At 47.7% G+C, this 25,292-nt stretch overlaps 1 protein-coding gene across 7 annotated transcripts in view; it reads right to left on the bottom strand.

The window, feature by feature from the left end:
• Myrip (myosin VIIA and Rab interacting protein) overlaps nucleotides 1-25,292 on the bottom strand; it is a 177,135-nt gene that overhangs the window by 94,602 nt on the left and 57,241 nt on the right. The window lies entirely within an intron of this gene.

The raw sequence follows: 25,292 nt of genomic DNA, 5'->3' as shown, positions 1-25,292 counted from the left end.
GAAAGAAAGATTTTATATCAAACACCCACACTTTAGCCTAAAGTAAAATGCAAATTGTTGTCCCGAGAGCTCACAAGATAAGGCTGCAGCAGACATGTCCAGCCCAGGAGGAATTCCCAGAGGGAGCCAGCAACTTGTCCAACAGTTGCTTACTTTCAGTGAAGAAAAAAAAAATCAAGCGAATCATTATTTCTTTTATGTTCTTGCCTTTTTTCCACTCCAAAATCTACCTGATTCAATAGATTTTGGAAAGTGTCCAAAAGTTCCTGAGGTCTCTTTTGTCAGTAAGAGTTCTACTGGTGCCAAGTCTCAAAAGTAAAACAGGAAAAGAGGTGTGCATATGTGTGCAGGACAATCAGACATGAGGTCTGTTGTTCATGTGCAGAGCTGCAGAGTCTCACAGATCTGTCAGTGTTCCATCTCCTCTTCCCGGGAGGCCACAGGCGGGCAGCAGCTTGCCCTCCTCTTCCGGCTGCCTTTCCCCGCTTGCCCGGAGAGGAAGTGGACCCTAGGGCGGACACACAGATGTGGCCTGCTGTGTACACAGAAGACCACTTGGGGATAAAGAAGGGCATCAACTTGAAGCACTACAATTAGGTTTTATTTTTAAAAATATGATAAAAAGTGTATTCTGAAACTAAACTTACCCGTTACTTTAACATTCATATTGAGCAAATAGATTCCTAGCTTGTTCAGATGTCTGCTGTGCTCATAAATGAATGCTACATAATTTATGTGGCTCTTTATGAAGCAGACATCCACACCGAGGTGCTGCCGCCTCAGGCCATGACATAGCCTAGGCACAGAGCGGCTCACAGGCAGAACAAGACAGGGCCATGAGAGGCAAGTGTGACGGAGCATGAAGAGCTTCCCCAGGCTTCTTTCCTGAAGGGGTGATGATGTTTGCAGAGGAATGACAGACACATCCCAAACTGTATTTTCAGAAGAAAATAGGTTAATTTTGCGTATCTATTTGGCAAACGTTGAGTATTTGGTTAGATCAATCTAGATATTTTTTGTCTAGGCATTTTCAAGATGAGGTTAATATCCAGAGGGCTGGAGAGACAGCTCAGTAGTTAGAATTATGCCCCCTACTCCTTCAGAGGCCTTGGCTTTGATTCCCAGCATCCACACCAGGCAGTTCACAACCACCTGTAACTCCAGCTTCAGGGGATCTGATGTCTCTGGCCCCAAGGGCACCTATATTAACAAGGCACACACATGCACAGACATGCGCAAGCACACACACACACACACACACACACACACACACGCATGTGCACACACACACACGTACGCACACACATGCACACATATGCACACAAAGACACAGATACATGCACAGACACAAGATACAAACACATATACACAGATCACACATGGACACTCATACACAGACATACACACTGACATGCAAACATATATGCACAAACACATACACACATACATACACAGAGTTTAAAAAAAAAGATTTTTGTTTAAATTTGTAGACTTTGACTTACACCAACAACTCCCCATAATGTGGCTAGGTCTCACCCACACTCACCAGAGAAGCAGAAACAAGGCTGACAGACCATACCACCTCCAGACTTGAACTAGCAACTCTCCCTGGATCTCCAACCTCCACTCACCCTGAAGACTGGATCAGGATCAGCCTGCGGGCAACGTTACCTAAGCACACTCCTTAAGACAAATGGACCTCTCACACTCACAAACCCCAGTGGTTCTGCCCTCAGGGCACATACACCTACCTGCTCCGGTTCCTATGTTTGACACCGAGAGTCCTGCCAACACTCAGAAGTGTGTGCGTATGTAAACAAGCACGCTTGAGGGGTCAAAGAGTGACCACCAGGTGTGTAACTTATCCCCGGAAAGCACCTGTGGGCACCTGAGAATGACATCCAGGTAGAGCAGTCTTGACAAGTTTGCCATCTGGCTGCAAGATTTTATTCTCTGGGCTGGCTCAGTAGGTACGGTGCTTGCTGAGCAAGTGTGAGGGCCTAAGTTCATTCAGATCCCCAGACTCCATGTAAAGTGAGACATGGTGGTGCACATCTGTAATCCCAGAGCTCCCACAGGGACATGGGGTGGGGTTGCAATCCCTGGAAGCTTGTGAGTCAGCTAGCCTGGCATTTACAATGGCCACGAAGAGGCCCAGTCTCAAACAAGGTAGAAGGCATGGTCTAACACATGGGGTTGTCCTGTGACCACTACATGCATGCCATGCCATGTGTGCAGCTGCATCCACACACATGAACAGGGACACAGGAACATGCAAACCATCCACATGAGTTTTAAAAATTGGTTTTTTTCTCAATTGACATTTGCACAGTGACCACTAGAGGGCAGCCCTGCACTTGGGAGCTGGAAGGGGTCTTCCTTAGCAAAGGGAATGAATGTACTACCTTCTATTGGGCCAGGATGACCAGGACAACCACAGGACATTAACAAGCACATTGAACCCTTTCAATAAAATTTCTGTTCTCTGTCATTTCCTCAGTTGTGGATTCTGCCCAACATCATAATAACAATTAATTCTCTCAGTCTTTGGGTATCTGTGTTCAAAGCCTTCCCAGACACGACACATTTACCCAGCCTCGGAATAATCTTCCACAGTGTGGTGAGTTACGTGCGCTTGATAGCTGAAGAATCAGAGGTCCAAAGAGTGGACTTTTGGTGGGACTCCAGCGTGGGGTTTCAAGAGGGGTGAGGTGGTTAGGAGCTACTGGCCGTTGATGGCTACTGGGGTGGGGGGGACATTCAGTTTTTTTGAGCGAGGAAGTTTTCTTGTTGTGTTAGGGAAGGGATCACAGGGCAGGGGCTTGGGCAAGCAAGCACAGAGGAGGACAGCAGGCAGGCAGGCAATAAGCATTACATTGCTGAGGATGAGTCCTAGAGACACCAGCACATCCCCCTATACAGCGAACAGAGCAGAACAGTTCTGAGCCGGACGTCAGACGTCGGGGCCAAGTTGCGGTTGGAATTAAGTTCTCCCTGTTCCTTGCAGGATGGGAGGGAGGCTGCTCCAGGGGGTGACCCCAAACCTGTGTGTGGGCAGCGTTCATTGAACTCAGCGAGTTATAGAAGCTCTAACAGGAGAGGAGGACATGAAATTAGGTTGTCAGGGCGTCCTGAGAGGAGTTGAGAGAGGGCCATCAGGTGGTTGTTATGTAACACACTGTATACCTGTATGCATTTATCCAAAAATGAAAAAGAAACTGAAGATCAGGGGGTCAGGGTTAAGGTGTAAAGGAAGAGAAAGAAAGGAGAAGGGGCAAGCCCAGCAAAGCTCAGTGGGAGTTCGCTTCACACTGAGCCCAGAGCTTGCCCTGGCCAGGGAACCAGACCTGCTTTAAGAAGCAAGGACAGAGGCTTAGAATGCAGCTCAGGTGACAGAGGGCTTTCACAGGGGCTTGATTAAAGCCCTGGGTTTACTCCTCAGTGCCACATAAGCCCAGTGTGATGGCTCATCCCTGCAATCCCAGCAATCTGGAAATGCAGGCAGAGGAATCTGAAGTTCTAAGTCAATTTCAGTTAGATATTGAGTTTGAGGCCATCCTGGACTCCATGAAATCCTGTCTCAAAAGAAAAAAAATAAAAATAAGAAGGTGTTTTGTGGACCAGTATTTACCAGTTTCGTCTATGGGAAGCCATTCCCATCTCTATCGTGGAATTTTACCAGAGGTAGACTCCGTCATACCTCATCACTAGCCAGTGCCAGCCACTGGGATGTGGGTACCCTGGATGGCAGGGGAAACTGGGTGTGGCCCAGAGTCAACTAAGATCCAGGGAGGAGAATGCTGTCGGGGGCGAAGGGGGGATGCTGATGTGATAGATTAGACTGCAAACCTGGGTCTTTTTCACCTCTAACATTCTTGGGGGAAGGAGATGAGGAAGGAAACAGAGAAGGAATGAGAGAAAGAGAAAGAGAGAGAGGAAGAGACAGAAAGAGAGAGGGAAGGAGAGACTTGGAGAGAGAAAATGAGCCGTAATTGGTAATGTTCTCATATAAAAATGGAAGAGGGAAAATAAATAAATAAAAAAGATAAAAAATAAAAAAAAATGGAAAAGGGGGAACATAAGGAAAAGATACAAGTACAAGAATCTGTAATAAGTGTCCATGGAGAGTTGGGGCAGCTCCAGGTTAACCCCAGCTCTCAGAGCATCTTGAACCCAGTTCCCACCCTGTATTAGCAAGGACTGATGGAGCTTGGTGCAGTGCTGTTCGTTACACAGTCACCAGGCAGCCGCCTATCTAAAGCGTTCCCTCAGACACACCGGCCGTGGGTCAGTCTTACCTTATCTCTGCTTTGCCTAGGATGGTTCTGGTCTCTCCCTGAACCAGCTTGTTCTGTGGCTCAGGGTAGTGATGATGGCATCTGTACATCTATGGAAGAGATACACTAACCAGAAGAGATTATGTACATGTATGTATGTGTGTACATATATGTGTGCATACATGTGTATATATGCATGTGTACACATGTGCATGTATATATGCTTGCATGTGTGCATGTGCATGCCTGTGTGTGTGCATATATATGTATGTTCATGTGTGTGTACATGCATGTGCACATGTGTGTATACATGTGTGTGTGTATATGTGTGTGCATGCTCATATACATGTATGTGTGTGACTGTGTGCATGCATGCATGTGTGTGTGTGTGTGTGTGTTCAAGCCCATGTGTGTTCAGGGGGAAGTCAGAGGACAAGTACACCCTATATCCTTCCATTTTTAATTTCTTTTTGAGGCAGGGTCTCTCTATAACCTAGAACTCACCATGTAGGCTAGGCTGGCTAGCCCTGAGCACAGGGGTCTGACTGTTTCTGCCTCCCTAGCACCAACATTACAAACATGCATCACCACACCCCACATTTATACACAGGCTCTAGTAACTGCACACATGTCCTCATGCTGGCAAAGCAAGCACTCAGCAGCACTTTACCACATGAACCATCTCCTCAGGCCCCACCTCCCTCTCCTCAGGCCCCACCTCCCTCTCCTCAGGCCCCACCTCCCTCTCCTCAGGCCCCACCTCCCTCTCCTCAGGCCCCACCTCCCTCTCCTCAGGCCCCACCTCCCTCTCCTCAGGCCCCACCTCCCTCTCCTCAGGCCCCACCTCCCTCAAGATGAGACCTCTCAAGGCTTTTTACAAAGCATCAATGTTTGCTTCAAATTTTTTTTAGCAGTGAAAAAAAGTATACATGAAAATAAAAAAAGATGGATGTGTTGAGATAAATGTCACTCTCAAGGACATGATCTATCATGAATGATGTTTTGTGTCATCCATTTGTTCCCTTGTTAACTATCTCCTCCCTGGAATCTAGTCCACAGGGGCCAAGGTCCCTGTACCCCACGTGTCCACCTTATTGCGTTTCTGTTGCTGTGGTAAAATATCCTGACAAAATCAAGGCAGAGAAGAGAGGGTCCATTTTCACTCACAGCTTTCAGATGCAGCCCATCCGAAGGCAAGGAGAAAGGAAAGTGGGCTAGCTCTGGAGTCAAGCAGGAGGAAGGTGGGATAGCTTAGGAGTCAGGTAGAAGGAAGGTGGGATTGCTCAGGAATCAGGAAGGTGGGATTGCTCAGGAATCAGGAAGGTGGGATAGCTCAGGAGTGAGGTGGGAGGAAGGTGGGATAGCTCAGGAGGTGGGAGGAAGATGGGATAGCTCAGGAATCAAGAGTCAGGAAGATGGGATAGCTCAGGAGTCAGGCAGCAGGAAGGTGAAATAGCTCAGGAGTCAGGTGGAGGGAAGGTGGGATAGCTTAGGAGTCAGGCAGCGGGAAGGTGGGATAGCTGACCACACCATATCCACAGCCAAGAGCAGAGAGTGGAAAGGCACACATGTCTAGCTCTCAGCCAGATATCTCCATTCTCACATGGTCCAGGGTCCAACCCCAGGGAATAGTTCTGCCCACAGTGGGCTCAGTCTTCCCATATTAACTAATGTAATCAAGACAAGGCTTCCCAGGCACACCCACAGCCCATCCCTCGCAGAGACTCTCTGCCCAGGTGACTGTAGATTGTATCAAATTGACAATAAACTTAACCTCCATGCAGACCCTTCTGCAGGCCAGAGGGAGGCACTCGGCTATCTATTAAGTAGGTATGTAGGCTAGACCAAGAGCCTCAGCGACATGCTGAGATAATTTAGGCACCACATTCATCAAGAGCAAATTATCAACAGAATAATCAAGATCTTCTCATCTGTGATGGAGAGAGTGGTTGTCACCGAGCCACAACATTAACATTAAGTGTCATGAGTACAGCCATGAGCTCTACATACAGACACATGTGCCGATGTCTCAAGGGCAGGGCTTTGAGCGAGGAAGCAACGTCTCCTTCCATTTTGTTCTGGGCTTTTCTTTGTCTTCAGTTATCTCCCTCCAGATATCTCCATCAGACTTGATGTTAAAGTTATTGTCTAATATCCTGCACCAGTGCTGTCAGGGTGAGGGAACTGAATTATGAAGATCTGAACACAATCCAGGCTCAGCATGTCAAATACGAGAAGCCCGTATTTCAGGGTTATGTTCAACGTGATATTTGGTTATGGTTTAAGCCTTGCCAAAAGTATAATTTTTAAAGGATTTCTGCAGAAATATGTTTCTATGACTGCTGTAGGTTTGAAACACTTCTGATCTTTAGTTAAACATATCATACCCATTTTGCAACATGATAAATTCTTTTCTTTCTGTGACATGTCAAGAGCCATATAAATCTAGATGGCAGAGGTTTCTGGAAATGTAACAGGTGGATCTGTGAGACTGCATCAGTGCGTAAGTACAGCAAGGGGAGTTTCTGTCTGTGTGTTATGGTATATCATCTCCTCAGACCCAGAAAAGGCTTTCACGATTCCATTTTTAGGGCTGGAGAGATGGCTCAGTGGTCAAGAGCACTGGCTACCCCGGTGGAGGATCCAGGCTTAATTCCCAGCACCTGCACGTGGCTCACAACCATCTGTAACTCCAGTTCCAGGGGATCCAATACCGTCTTCTGGATTCCACAAGCACTGCACATGTTTGGTGCACACACATACAAGCAGGCAAACACTCTCACACACAAAACTTTAAAAAGCCTTCAAACAACATTCTATTTACTGGAAAATGAGGGTTAGTTACATTAGGAGAGAGGCAACAATAACAGAGATCGGGCATGGGATGAATACATTAAAAGATATTTCTTGGTCCAGCAAAATGGCCAGGTAGGTAAAGATACTTGCTACACAGCCTGGCGATCTGGGATTGCCCCTCAGAATCCGCATAATGGTGGAAGGAGAGAACTGACTCCTTAAAGTCGCCCTCTGACCTCTATACATGTGCCATGACACACCTGCGTCCCCCTCACACACATACACACAATAACAAATGCAAGCCTTGAAAGCGCACTTCTTGTTCTTCCAAATATTCCAAAGGTTAACAATATTTACTAGTTTTTTTTCCCTCCTTGATATTTTGTGATGTTGAAATTACTAAATTAGTCCTGAAAACATTTTTGCGTAGCTCCCAAGAGACTTGGCAGGCCCTCTGCTGCCACAGCACAATGAGTCGCCGAGACTGCTGTTTAACACAGTCGAGGCCGTGGGTATCTGTAAATAAAGCCCCTCAGTAGCTTGCAAGTGGTTCATTTAGCAATTTGTTTTGCTAATGAAAGCAGCAATTCCATTTACAAAAATGTCAACGATACCAGGGGAGCCAGCCTACGTCCTCGTGCATATGGCTGCCAACACACATGGGTGCTGCTGTAGACAGAGATTAGGAGGGGATGGGAGAACCCCAAAACCTACAGAGCTCTTGGACACCAATGTTGCTAAGCTCCCTTGGGGGACACTTATACACCCACACTGTCTCCAAAGTCATGTCCTCACAAACTGGCTCTGGCCAACCCCTGATACCCTGGTCTGTTCATTTGCTATTCCTGGATCAATAAGACTCACGTGTTGCTATCTCGTAGGTGTGGGAACGAAGGCACATTACAGTTTATACCACACTGTATGAGGTTCACTTCTGTATCTAGTGTTCTGGGTCCATGTTTATTTTCCCAGCTCCCACTGTGTGCCAGAGGCCTCCATCGTGGCTGGCACATAGTGGGACCTCCACAAACGCTAGAATGTTCTGTTCTAACATCCCAAGCTGTGTGTCTTGCAAGTCCCCACAACTGGGAGAAATCTATCACAGTTGTCAGATAGGGAGTCTCCTCAGGAGCGGGGCAGAGTCAGATCCAGTGGGTTCGAGCAGTGTGAATATTTCAGAACATCTCCAAAGGAGGATGAGAGTCCTCAGTAGAGGGCCCCTCTGCTCCAGGCCCCAGCCACATTAGTAAGGAACAATGGTTTCCATAGTGCCACCGAATGGAGGCAGCTGCAGTGACTAAGAACCAGACTTTAGGCATTTTCTCAAGTGAGATCTCTTCCTCTCAGATGACCATGGCTGTGTCAAGTTTGCATAACTATCCGGCACAGTGATTTTGAAATTTAAAAAAATATATTTTTATTTTTATGCTTATGGGTGTTTTGCCTGAACGTATAATTTGTATGCCTTGTGCTTAAAGCACACATAGAAGTGAGAAGAGGAAGTGAGATCCAATGGAACTTTAGGTACAGAGAGTTCTTAACCACCATGTAGGTGCTGAGAATCAAACCTGGGTCCCCTGCAAGAGCAGCCAGTGCTCTTAACCACCAAGCCTTCTCTCCAGCTCCTAATCGTCTTAAAAATTTTAGTTTATTTATTTACTCTGTACATATGCATGCATTTATGTGTGTTTACATGTATGTATGTGTACATGCATGCAGGTACCACCTGTGATGGCTAGAGGAGGGCATCTGATCTCTTGGACCTCAACCTATAGGCAGCTCTGAGCCACCTGTGATGAGGAATGGGAACCAAATTCAGGTCCTCTAGAACAGCCATGCTTCTAAGCACTGAGTCATCTCACCAGCCCCAAGATGATTAAAAAGACAACGGTGGTTAAATACACATATCATTTACCGTATTAGCCACCTTAAGGGCCTGGCTCAATTGTATTAAATACATCCACGGTATGCAACCATCGACACAATTTACACTCAGAACTCTTCATCTTATGAAACTCAGTCTGCAGCCATCAGGCACCCCCAAGGCCTGGCAATTTCCACTCACCATTGCCAACATGGAGGGGATGGTGGCTGAGGGGTGAAGGAGCCGATGGTTGTGAGCCACATGGAGATGCTGGGAATTGAACCCAGGTCCTCTGGAAGAGCAGCCAGTGCTGTAACCACTGAGCCATCTCTCCAGCCCCACTTTTTTTGATTATCTGACTGACCTGTGCCTTCCCACTGGGGTGTGAATGGCTTCACTCACCGCCTCCTCAGCACCAACCACAGCATCTGGAATTCTCCGAAGGCTTTAAACAGATTTGTAAATGAACACATCACCTTCCTCACTGCTGGCTTTTTAAATATTTTTCATTATTAAAGTATCATGCTGATGCTGACAAAAGGTGACAAAATGTATGTGTTGTGGCTGTGTCCATCTGAAACATAACCACTCGCCAATGTATTTGCCATTTATAAATACCCAGGAAACACCATCAGCTCCACCTGCTATCTCCAGCAGAAAGCAGGATGCTAGGGTGTCTGTGTGACTAAAGGTGGCAAGCCAGGTGCTGGGTGGGGCCTTAACTAATATTGTGAATCCTTGGAGGAAACAGTCATTAAAAAAAAACCCTATGTTGAACACTTCATAAAACTTTGCTTACATATAAAGAACTTGAGGGAAATAGCAAGATGGCTTCGTGGGCAAGGAGCTTGCTGCCAAGCCTGATGGCCGGAGTTTGGTCTCCAGGACCCACATGGTAGGAGAGAACAGACTCCTGCAGGTTGTTCATGAACCTCACAGGCTTGCTGTGGTACATGGACACACACACACACACACACACACACACACACACACAGAGAGAGAGAGAGAGAGAGAGAGAGAGAGAGAGAGAGAGAGAGAGACAGAGAGAGGGAGAGAGAACACCGAAATGTCATAAAAACAGAAGTTCAGCCTCACACAGCTACGGCATTTGCTGTTTTCATTCCTAAGCCGACACTACCTACGAGTCCGCCCATGTGCCCTGTGTCATCCCTTCCTATTCCCCACCCTTTCTAAAATGCTAGGCTGTGAGGTTCTTCATCCTCAAATGCTATGCTGGGAACAGAAACAAGCTGGACACCTGAGGGACACGGGAAGACTGGCGATTCTGATCACATCAAAAACATACAGTGTTGAGTGAAGCACGGAAACATTGTAGCGGGCCTTTCTTCTAAATAAGCATCTTTTAAAAGGTCTATCCTCACCTACGGCCCCTGTATCTGCCTGTGTGTGCTCTCATGTGGGCATAGAGGTGCCATAGCTGGCATATGCAGGTCAGACAGCCTCAGGTAGCCTCAGGTAGCCATCACCTTGTCTGAGACAGGGAAAGGACAGGGTCTTGCTGTTTGGCACTGCGTACATTCGGCTAGCTGGTCCTCAGGCTTCCGGGGATCCTGTTGTCTCAATTGCCAGCTCTCTGTGAGAGTGCTGGGCTAACATGCACAAGCAGAGTCTTGTCTGGCCTTTATGTCGGTTCTGAAGATGTGGACTTGGGTGTTCATGCTTTGGTGACAGGCGCTTTACCTGACGAGTCAGCTCCCTAGAGAAATGACTTTAATGGGATTGCGGGGGCACCCACCCAGAGATTAGACCACTCTGCTCAAATTCACTGTTGTGGTCAAGGCTGGAGTCTAAGCCAATCCCTTCCTTTCTTTGTTTTCCAGTGCTGGATTGAACCCAGGACCCTGCACAGGCTAGGTGAGCACTCTGTCACTGAATATATTCCCAGCTCTCTTTTGACCTTTTATTTTGAGACAGGGGTGGGGGTGGGGTTTCCCTGAGTTACCCAGGATGGCCTTGAACTTGTGACCATCTTGCTTTAGCTTCCGAAGGGTTTGGATAACAGGCCAGCACCACCATGTCTAGCTTGAATCAATGTCTCCACCCTCATTGAGAGATTCTGTTGGCGTTCTGCTGGTGGCCAGGCTCATGCCAAATTTATGGTAAGACTGTTTATGTCCCACAAACATACGGCAGCAAGGCACTGTCAGCCTGTGTGGAGCACAGTGCCCACAGCTATTTTTATGATGTGTGAGAGAGAGAGAGAGCGTGTATTTACTGTAAGTGGCACGGCCCTAATACCACCTAATTCTGGCTAGTAACTCTGACTGGGGTGGGGGACACTAGCCACACACTCTGCAATATAGATGCCTCATGTCTAGAGTCACGGAGTGAAAGATTTGTTTACTCAGCCCCCAATGCTCTCTCATGAATTATACCAACACCCACACTCACTCAGAGTGAACCCCCTGGTGTCACATGACCTGGTATATACTAGTGGTCTCAATGCCACCTGTCAACGTTTCATAACTGAGGACTGTGATGGACACTGTTCATTTCATGAATACATTAGATGTCACCACAGGTCCCCATTCAAAGGCATCCATCAAGCCAGCCCACACTACTAGCGCCATGCCTGAGTCTACAGCCATGGCCAGTGAACTGTCTCCCAGGGATCCAGTTAGCATGGGAACCCGGGAACTTCTGGGTATTAATAAAGCTTGGTTATCTTCACGGTGTCTGAGAACGCCTACCCTGCCTGAGACCTTGGACACACATTTAACAGGCTCCACGGGAATCAATGAATGAACAGGTCCTGGTGTAAACACAAAGCTGGACACTCACACTGGGGGTTATCATCAACACAGGTGTGTGCAAAGGCAGAGGGGAGGGATGGGTGTTTAAAAGAAAGGCCTGGTAGGGCTTTACTTAAGCACAGAAAACTAGGCTGGAAGCTCCCTCCACCCCCAATAGCTGCCCCAGACAGTGCCAGCCAGGTTCACAGGCTTCCTTTGTTCCACTAGCTCCACCCTCTTGGCACAGTTCACGCAGATTATTATTCTACAAGACTCTCAGTTATGCCTAACCAAAGAGCACCACGCACGCCTCCATGTTTAATCGGGGTCATGCATGGAAATGAGGCCAAAGGTAATGGCCAACCACAGTGAGCCCTCCCTTGCTCTGTAAATGGAACAATTATTGAGCTGAGGTCTTAGAGGATAGAGGATGCCCATCTGTGTGCTTGGGGGCACATCTGTTCACGACATGATGGTTCAGGGTAGGCATGCTAGTGCATGCTTCTATTTGCAGCACTTGGGAGGCAGAGGCAGGTGGATCTCTGTGAGCTCTGGACCAGCCAAGAATACACAGTGAGACCTTGTCTAATAAATAGATAGATAGACAGATAGACAGATAAACAGATAGACAGACAGACAGACAGACAGACAGACAGACAGACAAGAGGTGGTGGTTCAGACGAGTCCTATCCTCCACTCCCACATTCCCTCCCAAGACATCAGCTCTCAATGTGATTAGCTGCAGCTGGTCTGAAGGCCCTGGCCATTTCCCCATCCTTGCTATGAACTCCTTCCCTCACACTCCTCCCTAGCACTCCTCCCTAGCACTCCTCCCTAACACTCTTCCCTAGCACTCCTCACACTCCTCCCTAGCACTCCTCACACTCCCCCCTAACACTCCTGTTGTGAATAGCCCTTGTGTTGCTTGTATTTTGATACAATTCCGCTCTCCTGGGAGGGGCTGCGGAGGAGCGAATCAGTACACAGGTGACTTCTTATGACCTTCTCCCTACCTTGACTTGAAAAATAAAGGCTGGAGCCGGTGATTGGGGAGTGAAAGGGAAGGTGGAGAGGGAAAGTTTTGAGGAGAAGGAGGAGAGGAGAGAGAGGAAGGAGAAGGAAGGAAGATGGAGAAGAACAGGACAATCCTGATTTCGTGTGGCTTTAAATAGCCACAGGTAGCTATGATTATATCATAAAGCATAGAATGATCGGGATAACTTGTCTGATCTAGGTGGGCAGACTGGATCATTATCAATTGGCTCTGAAATGACTGTGTGGGCATCTTGTGGACTGAGAATTCATTGGCATATAAATCTGACTGATCAATGATAAGAGTCTAGAGTTTTGATTTGTTGGGTTAAGGAGATTTGTGACAACCAGCCACAGGGGGTGGATGGCTTGAGAAGAGACAATTGGCTCTGAGGTAGGTGAACCAGATCTGGGAAGACTGCTGTCAGGGGCTAGCCTAGAGGCAGAGGCAGCCAGAGACTGTAGTGCGGTGTGGTGTGGGTACTTGGTGCCAATTTTTAATATTTCCCGCAACAACTCCTCACAGTCCTCCTTCACACTCCTCACGCTCCTCCCTAACACTCCTCACACTCCTAACACTCCTCACACTCCTCCCTACCACTCCTCACACTCCTCCCTCACACTCCTCACACTCCTCCCCAACACTCCTCACACTCCTCCCCAACACTCTTCACACTCCTTAACTCTTCACACTCCTCCCCATCACTCCTCACACTCCCATGCTTTCTCTGTATTTACTCCCTAGAGCAGTGGTTCCCAACCTTTCTAATGCTGCGACCCCTTAAGAGTTCCTCAGATTTGGTAACTCCAACCATTATTTCCATTGACACTTTATAACTGTAATTGTTACTGTTATGAATCATCATGCAAATATCTGTGTTTTCCGATGGCCATAGGGCCCCTCAAAAGAGTTATGACCCACAGGTTGAGAACTGGTGCCCAGGGGATAAGGGGAGGAAACCAGTGAGGACATTTTATTGATACATAAATCTTTAAACAAAGAGACTCGGTGCCAGTATCACCTACATCCGGAAAGCTGAGGCAGGAAGATGTGGAGGCTCAGGCCAGCCTGAGCTATGCAGTGAGATCCTGTCTCAAAAAATAAAAAAATAAAAAAATAAAATAAGAAGGACATTTTTTTCTTATCTAACTAGGTTATGGAATTTAGAAGATAAAACAGAATAAGAGGAAAACTCCGAAGAAGCTTTTCTAACATTTGGGAAAATCCCCCTAACCAACACTCACTGTACATTCCCTGCGATTGCACCAAAGCGTCCGCTAGTCCGCTAGTGTAATCGTTACCTTGAGAACACAGAGGCAGGAGGCTGGGGGGAGCTCAGGGGGTAAATTGCTGGGCATCCTGAGGTTGGGTCCCAACCACTAATGTGAAAAGCTGGCTGTGGCCAAATGTGTCTACAACCCCAGCATCAAGGCACAGGGACAACCCCAGAGCTGCACAGTGGTGCAGGCCAACCAGTGGACTCCAGGGTCGATGGGAGAGCTTGTCTAGAAAAGTAAGGTGGGAGCTGCTGAGGAAGACACCTATGCTGACCTCTGGCTTCTGTAACAGCACATATGCATAGTCTCCTGCACACAGGTCCACACACGCACACATACACACAGAGTCTCCTGCATATACTCTCTCACACCATAGTCTCCTGCACACAGGTGCACTCACACACACAGTCTTCTGCACACAGGTGCACACACACACACTCTCCTGCCCACAGGTACATACAACACACACACACACACACACACACACACACACACACAGAGTCTCCTGCATACAGGTGTATACATTCACACACACGTATACGTACATGATTTGAAGATAATATGGTGAGTCCCATTCATCAAGTTAGGAGAGCCACAAGATAAAATCAAGGCCTGGAGGGACAGATTTGTTTTTCCTGGCCTAAAAGATATTTGCTTTAAGGATTTCAGTCTCCCACCCCCCTAAGAAGCACTCACTTCCTCCTTTTGGAACTGAAAACCAAGGAGGGACGAGAAGTGGCTGACAGGTCGGTGCAGAGAGGACAAGAGAAAGAGCAGAAACAACAGTAACATTGGACTGAGGCGTGACACCTTTCAGCTCCATTTTCATATTTTGCCTGGCATCATTGAGCTGTAGCATGTTTGTCTTGCTCTCCTGGAACACCCACCCGCTGGTGTGGGCGCTATTTTCTTCCTATTAAGAAAATAGACTGGGGTAGCCAGGATGGTGGAGAGGTGGTGCTGGCTGTTCAGACACAAGGTGTCAAGTCAGATCGCCAGCACCCCTGCAGGAAGCCCCGTTCGGCTATGTGTCTGCCACCCCAGCACTGGGGACATGGACAGGAAGATCCCTGCGGCCCATTGGTCAGTAAGGCTAGCCAACTGGCAAGCTACAGTTTCATCAAGAGACTGTCTCAAAAAATCAGGTAAAGAAAGGGCAACTTAGAGGAACATGTCTACATGTGTATGCACAGCCCCCCCCATACACACATGTACACATCCATAACACACACACACACACACACACACACACACACACACAGTAAAGCAAATGACTGTACGCTGGGAAAGATGGCAGTGCTAAGAATAGCCAGGTCTCCGGGACACTGTGAACAGGAACTAAACTGACAAGAACTTATGAGCTCAGAGCAGCAGCCAGAGTTGTTGATAGTTATTGCTACTGAAAGAGAAAATTCCAGGGTTCATGTCTGTATTGATTCCAAATTGTCTTTTGTGGGTTGTTCGCTACTCCTCCTCTAAATAGGGGGTAGCATGAAAAATAATTGCGGCCTAGCACACTGCCCACGTTTTAGGGGCAGCATCAGAAACGCAGAAATCAGACACTGTGTTTTAGAGCGGGTTGTGTTTAGGAAGAGCAGCGGCTGGGAGCTGTCAGTCATCTCTTGCTCAGGAAGATTGCAAGTGCGTTGACGCTGCTACCTTGGGAAGTGGGACCCCACGCATGTGTTAAGAGTCAACGCTGCAACCCAGGAAAGTGGGGACCATGCATGTGTTAAGAGTCCCCATGACTCTGCAGTCAAGAGAACCACATGCTTGCTTCACAGGGAGAAAACGATGACCTGCAAAAGACCTCCAATGGGGTTTGACTCCCAGCCGAGTCCCCACTTGTCTGGTTTCTGCTCAAAGTTAGCATGCACTGGCGGTATTCTTGAGAGGAGAATGCAGGAGCACATTTCTTCTGGGCAAAGATCACTTTTGAGGCTCTGGAGACGGAGCTCAGATGAGGTCTTTGCCTATATGCAGGAGAGTCAAACCCCAGCTCTGCAGGAGCCAGGTGTAGTACTGCACACCTGCAGCCCCAGTACCCAGGAGGGACGGAACTGTGGGATCAAGGGCAGCCTGGGCTACATTGTGCCCACTATACCCTCTCCACCGAGCAGCAGTGGGTCATGATTGTGTTTCAAGAGTTCTCAAGGCCCTACAGGATAATGCTAGTTCACTGGCATCTAACAGTCCTTCAAAGTTGCTGAGGTCCTCTTGATTTGCTAACTACCACCCGGGAAAGCACCTGCTTGGTTCTGGAGATAAATGTCTCATCTATAAAACTCTGCCAGAGACAAGGCTGCCAATGGTTGAGAGAGAGAGAGAGAGAGAGAGAGAGAGAGAGAGAGAGAGAGAGAGAAACAAACAAATGAACTTCCCTTAGCTGGCTGACTTCAGAGCAAGCTTGGAAACACAGTTGTCTTATCAGCTTCCTTTTCTAGGGTGCATCTGTCTGCTCCTCGTACGGTCCCTGTATTTTCAACCCACTTGCCTAGGTTTTAGTTTTCTAGAACTCAAGAGTTTCATTTTCAGATTGCTTCAATGAAAACTCCAGTGCCTACTACCTAGAGCCCCTGAACCAGGGCCCTGAACAGTACCTACCACCCAGAGCCCCTGAACCAGGGCCCTGGACAGTACCTGCCACCCAGAGCCCCTGGACCAGGACCCTGGACAGTACCTACCACCCAGAGCCCCTGGACCAGGGCCCTGGACAGTACCTACCACCCAGAGCCGCTGGACCAGGGCCCTGAACAGTACCTACCACCCAGAGCCCCTGGACCAGGGCCCTGGACAGTACCTACCACCCAGAGCCGCTGGACCAGGGCCCTGAACAGTACCTACCACCCAGAGGCCTGGACCTGGACACTGTATCTTCCACCCACACTGCATTAAGTCTGGTTCTCCTTGAGTGACACCTCACACGGCTCCTGTTGCAGTCACAAGTGAAGAGCAGCACCTGTGCCTAGCTCAAAGAAGCTGCAGAAGGGAAGGAACTTCCAGTGACCCTCCTAAGACTTCACTGCTTGATTGGAAAGTAGGGTATGAAGAGGAGGCCACATTTCAGAAACCGGAAGAATTTCAGATGATGTCACACAAGAAGACCATGGTGCTCTGCTGGTCAAATCACAGAATGAATGGTGCTACCAATCAACTTAACCACGAGCTGGCACCACACACAGAACTGCGGTCTGTAAACCCAGCCTCTGCACCCTGCCCCCACCGAGTATAACACTAACCAATCAGAAATGCTCTCATTAGCATAGTGGGAATTGCATGATGATAACCCCAAATTGAAAGGATGATGGCTTCTGCAACCTCTTGTAGCAGGCAGCTGCCACACCTCACCCCCTGCATCTGTCTTTCTACTCTGATCTCGCTTGGCTGGACTCTGTCACCATCCATAGATCTCAGAGGAGTGGCACACTTTACCACTGGTTGCTCAGGAGGTGCTAATGCTGAATCCAAACCCACCTCCCTTCAGAACACTCTGTGTGTGTGTGTGTGTGGGGGGGGGGTGTTTGCATTCCTACAACATGTATATATGTGGCCTTTTCTGGTTGTTTATCCAAGTATATTTGTACACAATGGTTGAATGACTTTCCCTGGGAAGACATGAAGAAACATTGATTCATCCCTAGACAGGCTGCAATGGACCACAGAAATGACCCCCCACGCAACTTCAGCCTCTGTGGGTCACTCATTGCTGTGACTAAACACATAACAAAAGCAATGTAGGCAGGAAAGGGGTGACTTTGGCTCACAGTGCGAGGGTGTAGTCTGTTAGGGTGGCCATGATGGCAGGAACAGAAGCAGCTGGTCACGTGATATCCACAGGAAAACAGTGGGATGAGTGCTGGGTTTCGTTCATTTGGCCTCTCTGGGCTTCACAGACATGGCCAGAGGTTTGTTTCCTCGGTGACTCTAGATCTCAGGTGGACAGTCACCATTAACCAACATAGCATGTGAGCCAGGGAGCTGGTTATGCCGCTTACAAGAGGGTGGGTAAGGGGACAGTGACAAGAGCATGTGAGACTCAAAGGCAGATAGATCACTAAAATGCCCACCCCACTCATAAAATCCACATCCTCTCCCTCAACACTGCCTGACGAGCAGGGCCTTGAGACTCCCAAAGCTTCTGGGCTTCTTAAACACTGTTGCTCTTTTAAGACACACCAGAAGAGGGAATTGGATCCCATTACAGATGGTTGTGAGCCACCATGTGGATACTGGGAATTGAACTCAGGACCTCTGCAAGAGCAGTCAGTGCTCTTAACTGCTGAGCCATCTCCCCAGCCCTTGTTTCTGAAGTCTTAAGAGCCTCCCTTCAGAAGGGAACGTTTCAATACAGCACAAAGAGTTTTACTAATTTTTATCTTCTTCATCTTATGCACACGGTCTCTTACGAGATTGAGACATAACTTTATAATATTAAACTGAATTTTTTATAAAAAAAAAAATCAACCATCCACAATCCTACTACTTTAACACAAACTATCTGTCCATCAGTTTCTGCCTTCTGTACCAAGCATCTTGGCCAACAAAATGAGCTGGCAGAGTCTCTCCCATCTTCCCACACAGTGACTCGAAGTCACAGCCTGCAACCACACCCACAACCCCACTCAGCAGACTTGGGACTCTAACACACAAGGCTCCAACTCCTGAGACCCATGGACACTAAAGCTCCTGCATCCAAGGACAGGGAAGTCCTGCTGTGTGTATGAGGTTGGGGACTGGAGATTCCTGGAGCATGTCTTCTGTGAAGGAACCACACCAGAGCATCCCCCATTCCTTTTGCAAAGCAGCTGCAGCCCTTCTCAGAAAAGGGGTGTGTTTCTGAGCAAGCAGAATTACATCGAGCTATAGCAAGTTCTCCTACAAGCTTGGGTTCTATAGATCCCCAATCCTCGGCCCATCGCTGACTATGTGAGAAAGCTGTATCCTAAGAAACAGTGCTCCTGGCTCCCTCCTCACCTCCTCACCCTCTTCCAGCAGGCTCACAGGCAACTTCACTCCTTTTGGATAGGCACCTAGTTTTTTGTTGTTGGTGTTTGTTTTTTTGTTTGTTTGTTTTTTGTTTTTTTGTTTGTTTGTTTGTTTTTTTTTTGGTTTTTCGAGACAGGGTTTCTCTGTATAGCCTTGGCTGTCCTGGAACTCACTCTGTAGACCAGGCTGGCCTCGAACTCAGAAATCCGCCTACTTCTGCCTCCCAAGTGCTGGGATTAAAGGCGTGCGCCACCACCGCCCGGCGTTGTTGTTTGTTTTTAAAACAACAGAGTAGGGTTATACTATAATAGCAACAAGCTCAGGGGTCTGGATGTGACAGCCAGCAACATTACTATGGACAGGTGATGCCAAGTTTTGCATTTATATGTTCCTCTCTAACCTGTGTCACAATCCTGCAACACGTGGACCGCAGTACACATAGGCAAACCGAGGCTCCAAGGAATTAGGTTACTTGTCGAAGGTTACACAGATAAATGGTAGAAGACAAGGTCAGAATCTAGATGAAACACGGGCTTGGGCCCGGGGCTTTGTGCATGAGTTAAGTACTCTTCCAACCAAGTCACATCCCCAGTCCCCAGTCTCGCTTCTTTAGAAGAAGAAAAAGTCAAAGAGGAAGGAGAAGCCTGCCTGGGACACATGCCTGGGAACTCTGGCCTCCGATTTCAACCTGGACGTAATGTTCTGAAATGTTTTGTAAGACTCCATTTCCTTCCAGAATTCAACTTACCAGATAAACATTTGGGATTTAAAGCCGAGTTAAGGAAGTGTGTGCATGCCCTGCTCGAAGAGGAGAGGAAACTGCTGGGGCTTAGAGATTGCAAAGTGCCTTTCCTCTCAGCCTGACAAGGAGCAGGGAGAACCTAAGCTGCTCACCTCACTCGAGGCTCCTGCCTGTGCCTCAGCCCTCACCAGCGAAGGACACCGGCTCTCAGAAGGAAGACTTGGTGTGCACCTCATCTCCTCAGAAATGTGATCCAGAACCAGTCCCATCTACAGGGACTTAACGTAAGCTCACGTGTAAGACAACGTTGGGCCCTGACCTGGTTCCCCCAGTAGCTGCCTGTTGTTCCCCAGCCGCCACAGGATACTCTATTCTCCTACACTGTAACTGTGCCAAAAGAAATACACAACACTGGAGCGGGTGCCAGTGGTCATGCTGATTTATGAGCTAGTCCTCCGATCTTGAATGAGGGAACAGAGGCGCCTTTGTGCAACGATGTTCCTCTTCAAGGCTCCATGGGCCTTCCTGAGCTCTGTGTTGACAGTCTATCTGTGAATGATAAGGGTTACAAGGAGAGACAAAATGGGGAAGGACTCTCAGAACCAACAGAAACGTCTACTGCTGTGTGCTACCATGCAACTTTGCCTCCACTAGCAAAACACACCAATTGCCTTATCAACTGGCTCACGCGTTTTTTTAGTCTTTGTCTATCCATTCTTTACCTATTCCTTTGAGACACAGTCTCTCTCTCTCTCTCTCTCTCTCTCTCTCTCTCTCTCTCTCTCTCTCTCTGAATCTGGGGCTCATATTCTCATTGCTGGTCTGGAAGCCAGCAAGCTCAAGCAGGTCCCCTCTACTCCTTCTGAAGGTGAAGTGACAAAACATGAAGGAAGGGCCATCTTGCCACACATCAGGACCCCAACACTGACCCCCAAGACTACATAGCCAGCTCTCTTAACCTTAAGTCTCTGGGCCCAAGCCTCCAATGTGAAGTGCTTGGGATAATCTTATGTGGAGAGGAACAGGAGACAGGAATACTGTGACCAGAAGGAACTGTGATGGGGACGTGGGAGAGGCTTTGCTCCTCATGTTCCTCAGACTCCAATCTGGTGGATGCTGTGAGAGTCCAAGGACAGTCATGGAGACCTAAGCAGAAAGTGAGTGACCAGTGTCTACTCCTGGACCCTACAGAGCCCATGTCAAGAGCAATGGAACAAGCTGTTCTGACAGGGAATAAGAGATCTGGGAGACCAGCTCTTTCTCAGTACCCTTGTTTGGTGTGTAAGTGTGTTTACACATATGTGTAGACATGTGTGTCCATGCATTTATGTATGTGCATGTGTTTGTATATAGATGGACGTTCTTGTGTGCTTGTGTACATGAGGATGCATGTGAATGTGCATGCACTCTGTGTGTGTATCTGTGTGTCTGTGTAGACTAGAGGTCAACCTTGACTGTCGTTCCTCAGGAGACGCCCATCTTATTTTTTGAGACAGGGTCACCCACTGGGACCTGAGGCTCACTGATTAGGGCCAGGCTGGCTGGCCAGAAAGTCCCAGGGATGCCCCTGTCTCCGCAGCCCCAGTACTGAGCTTTACATGTGAGTATAACTACACCTGAATTTTTGATGTGGGCTCTGAGGATTGAACTCAGGTCCTCATGCTTGTATGGCAAACACTTTACTGACTGAGCTGTCTCCACAGCCCCTCTGTTTTTGTGTGGCTATCACGGGTATTCAGCTCATGGTGTTAATGTTCTCACAGTCTTAGTTAACAAGGACACATCAACTGTGGGTGATGCTTGATGAATGGGAGGCACTGCCATTCACGAGGAGCACTACCATTCACGAGGAGCACTACCACTCATGAGGAGAACTGTTTTCCATAAGAAGACGCTGACTCTGCTGCTGGACATCCATCTGCAGTATCTGTGTGTTGTTAATAAGCTTAACCATTCAATGCCTACACTTTCAGTCTTCCACAGAAATCACCTTGCTGTTAGAGTGGCTCTTTTGATTATCACAAAGAAAAACCTATTTAGCTTCCCAAAGCCAACAACCCTGATACATGTTTTATTGATAGCAACAGGGGGAAAATTGGTTTCACATAAGCTGTTAAGAATGGAAGCATTAATTAACTCAAAGGCTTATGGTGCATGGCCTTCCCAGATGCTGAACTGGAAACACTGTCAAAAATAAGTATTTAGGGCTTGGGGAGAAGATTCAAAGATGCATAACAAATCTAGAAACATTTATTCAATCAAATAAAAATACCAGAGCTCTATGGGAGTCTAACAGTCTAGCCAGGGGCTGTTCTCACTATCCTGTGAACCCCACTTCACCCACCAGCTGGAAATTCTAGCTGAGAAGGCAAGAGTAAAACATCACAGGTGTGAAAAGAAAATATTGGGCCTTGGAGCACAGCACAGCAAAACCTAGTGGGCCTGGGTTGTTAGCAGGAATTCCACAGGCAAGGAAAAGGAGAAACATTCGTTGTGATCCAGCTTGGGATAGCCAGGCTGAAGACAAGCCAGATAGTCAACAAGGGAGTATAGGCAATGAAACAGCATTGTGGGGCCTGACACAATCTCTAACAACCCTCATGTCTGGGAAGTTGTGCCCAGATACTTCAATAAAAATGCCCCAATGAAAAGCAACTTAGAGGGCTAAGGGCTCACGGAGCTCACACTTCCCAGTAGCTGTCCATCACTGCAGGGAAGTCATGGCAGCAGGGGCTCAAAGCAGGTCACAGACATTTACAATCAAGAGCAGAGAAAATGGAGGACTGCATGCTTAGTGCTCAGCCAGCTTAATCAAGAGCAGAGAGAACGGATGAATGCACGTTTGGTGCTCAGCCAGCTTAATCAAGAGCAGAGAGAATGCATGCATGCATACTTAGTGCTCAGCCAGTATTCTCCCCTCTTACACAGTCTGGAGCCCAAGCCAGAGAAATGGTGCTGCCCACTTTCAGGTCTGGTCTTCTCACATCAATTAAGACAATCAAGAGAGTCTGCCTGTAGTCATAGCACAACCCAAACTGATCTAGATAATTCCTCAGCCGAGACTCTTCCTAGGCGATCCTAGGTGCCGTCAAGTTGACAATGAAACTAACCACCACTCCAGGACTCTGTGGCATTCTGCCAATGGCACTAGACTGGGAACAAACAAAGTTTAATTAACAGGAACTGTGTAGAGACAAAGATAATCCCACAGCCCTTGCTGATTTTAGAGTTATGTGTCATGTGGCCCAGCAAAGGCAGCGACTTTGGAAACATAAGCAAAAGCAGCCGAAAATAGCATTTTTGGAAGTGAAGCGCTGCCTCCAGTTCTCTGCAGCCCTTGAGGTGGAGTCTAAAAACTGACCAGAGCCCAGACAAAATAGTCCCTGCAGTGTGTGGGCAAGCTGAGCCTCGGATGCCAAGGCCATGTGAAGCTCGGGATAAAAGGGACCCAGCCTCACCACCTATCCCTGCTGAGATCAGGTGTCAAAGGAAAAACTCACTGGGACTCTGGTGAAAGAACCTGGAGAGGAGGCGAACATCTCATCTGAAAATACGAGGATGTGGAGGGCTGAAAAGCCGGGCATAGCAGGAGAACCCAATTACAGACGGTTGACTTTTCTGAAACCTGTGAAGCGTGGCACCACTGAACCATCAAATTCATGACGTAATGTGGTGTAAGAGGGACCATGCCACCTGTGCTAACGTATCCTGACTGTCAACTTGACAGGGTCTAGAGTCACCTGGGAGACACAGCTCTGGGCGTGTCTGTGGGGGAGACTCTGAGTTAACTGGGGTGGGAAGGCCCACCCTGAGAGTGCCCTGACTGAATACAAAGGAGAAAGCGAGCTAAGTGCCAGCGTCCATGTCACTCTGCTTCCTGACAGCGAAGGCAGCGTGACCAGCTACCTCACGTGCCTGCTGAACCTAAACAAACTCTTCTTCCTTGCCATTGCCAGGTGTTTTCCACAGTAAATGAACTTGGATACTACACACGTGAAAAGCAATGGACAGTGTAGCTCACACCTGCGACCCCAGTGCTCACAGAGCAGACTTCACAGCCTCTCTTGGCTCCATAGTGACTTCCAGGTGAACGGACTGAAAGTATCAAAGGTGAAGTCACCAGAAAGGCTACACAGGCAATCCCCACTCACTCATTTCTTCACATAAACGGAGCACGTGTCATATGTGAGATACCGTGTTCTCCTGAGGCCACGTATTTAAATACCACAAACCAAAGATGGGAGAATCAACACTTTCAAAATCTATTCACTAACAACAGAAGGATGTTAAGGATGAATGCAGAGATCTGTAGGAAAGCGCGGATTTGTTCAGACACACAAACTTAATGGTATCTAAAATCATGCTTCACTCCTGCAGATGGTGTGAAGATGGGAGAGATGGCTTGGTGGTTAGGAGCCTCTCCTGCTACTGCAGAGGACCAGAGTTAGTTCCCAGAATCCAAACTGATTGGCTCGAAACTGCCTGTGACTCCAGCTCCATGGACTCTGATGCTCCCACATGCACGCACCTACACACTCATATAGTCACACATGCATATGTGTACACATGTATACAGTCATACGTGCACACACTTACATATGTACATACATATGCACATACCTACATATGTACACACTCCCACATGCACACACATATGCACACACCCCTACATGCACACCTACATTTACACATACTCACACATGCACACACCTACATATGTACACACTCATACATATATACACCTACATATGCACACACTTACTCATGCACACACCTATACATGCACACACACATGTACACGCCTACGCATGCACATACTCACACAATACACATATCTACACATGCACACACTCACACATGTACACACCTACATATGCACATACCTACACGTGCACACATATATGCACACACTCACACATGCACACACCTACATATGCACACCCTCACACATGCACACACCTACACATGCACATACTCACATATGCACACACCTACACATGTACACACTCACATATGCACACACCTACACATGTACACACTCACACATGCACACACCTACATATGCATATACTCACACATTCACACAACTTAAATTTAAGCAAAAATTTAAATTCAGGCCTACCTGACAAATTTGCTTGCATCCTCTCCATGAAAGAGACATTTCACATGAGAAATTGTAACCAAAGATGCAGGATAAATTAAAGTGAAACAGAAACGCAAACAGGCATTTCATTTTGATTTCTAGCTGCCAGCTGAGCTGACTCTCATTTCAGGGCCCCAAAGAACTTGCATAAATGGTTATAAAATTCTGACGCTGAGAACAGGTGTTGAGAGGGCTGAGTCAGAGCAGTGCCACCCACTTCTCAAAAGAGAGAGAAAGAAGTTAATTCTGCTTAAACATCAAACTTGAAAGCAGGGCCTTAGGGGTGTTTTAGAAGGGCAGTGAACAGAACAGGTAGGCAACACACACTGGTAAAGTAGACTTGGAGCAGTTAGAAATCACAGATAACGGCACATGACACACTACAGAGCAAAGATCCCTCCCATGTAAACCTGCCTTTATT

Source organism: Arvicanthis niloticus, chromosome 21, assembly GCF_011762505.2.
Source record: "Arvicanthis niloticus isolate mArvNil1 chromosome 21, mArvNil1.pat.X, whole genome shotgun sequence".
Lineage (NCBI taxonomy): Eukaryota > Metazoa > Chordata > Mammalia > Rodentia > Muridae > Arvicanthis > Arvicanthis niloticus.
This window is presented reverse-complemented; position numbering and strand designations above follow the sequence as displayed.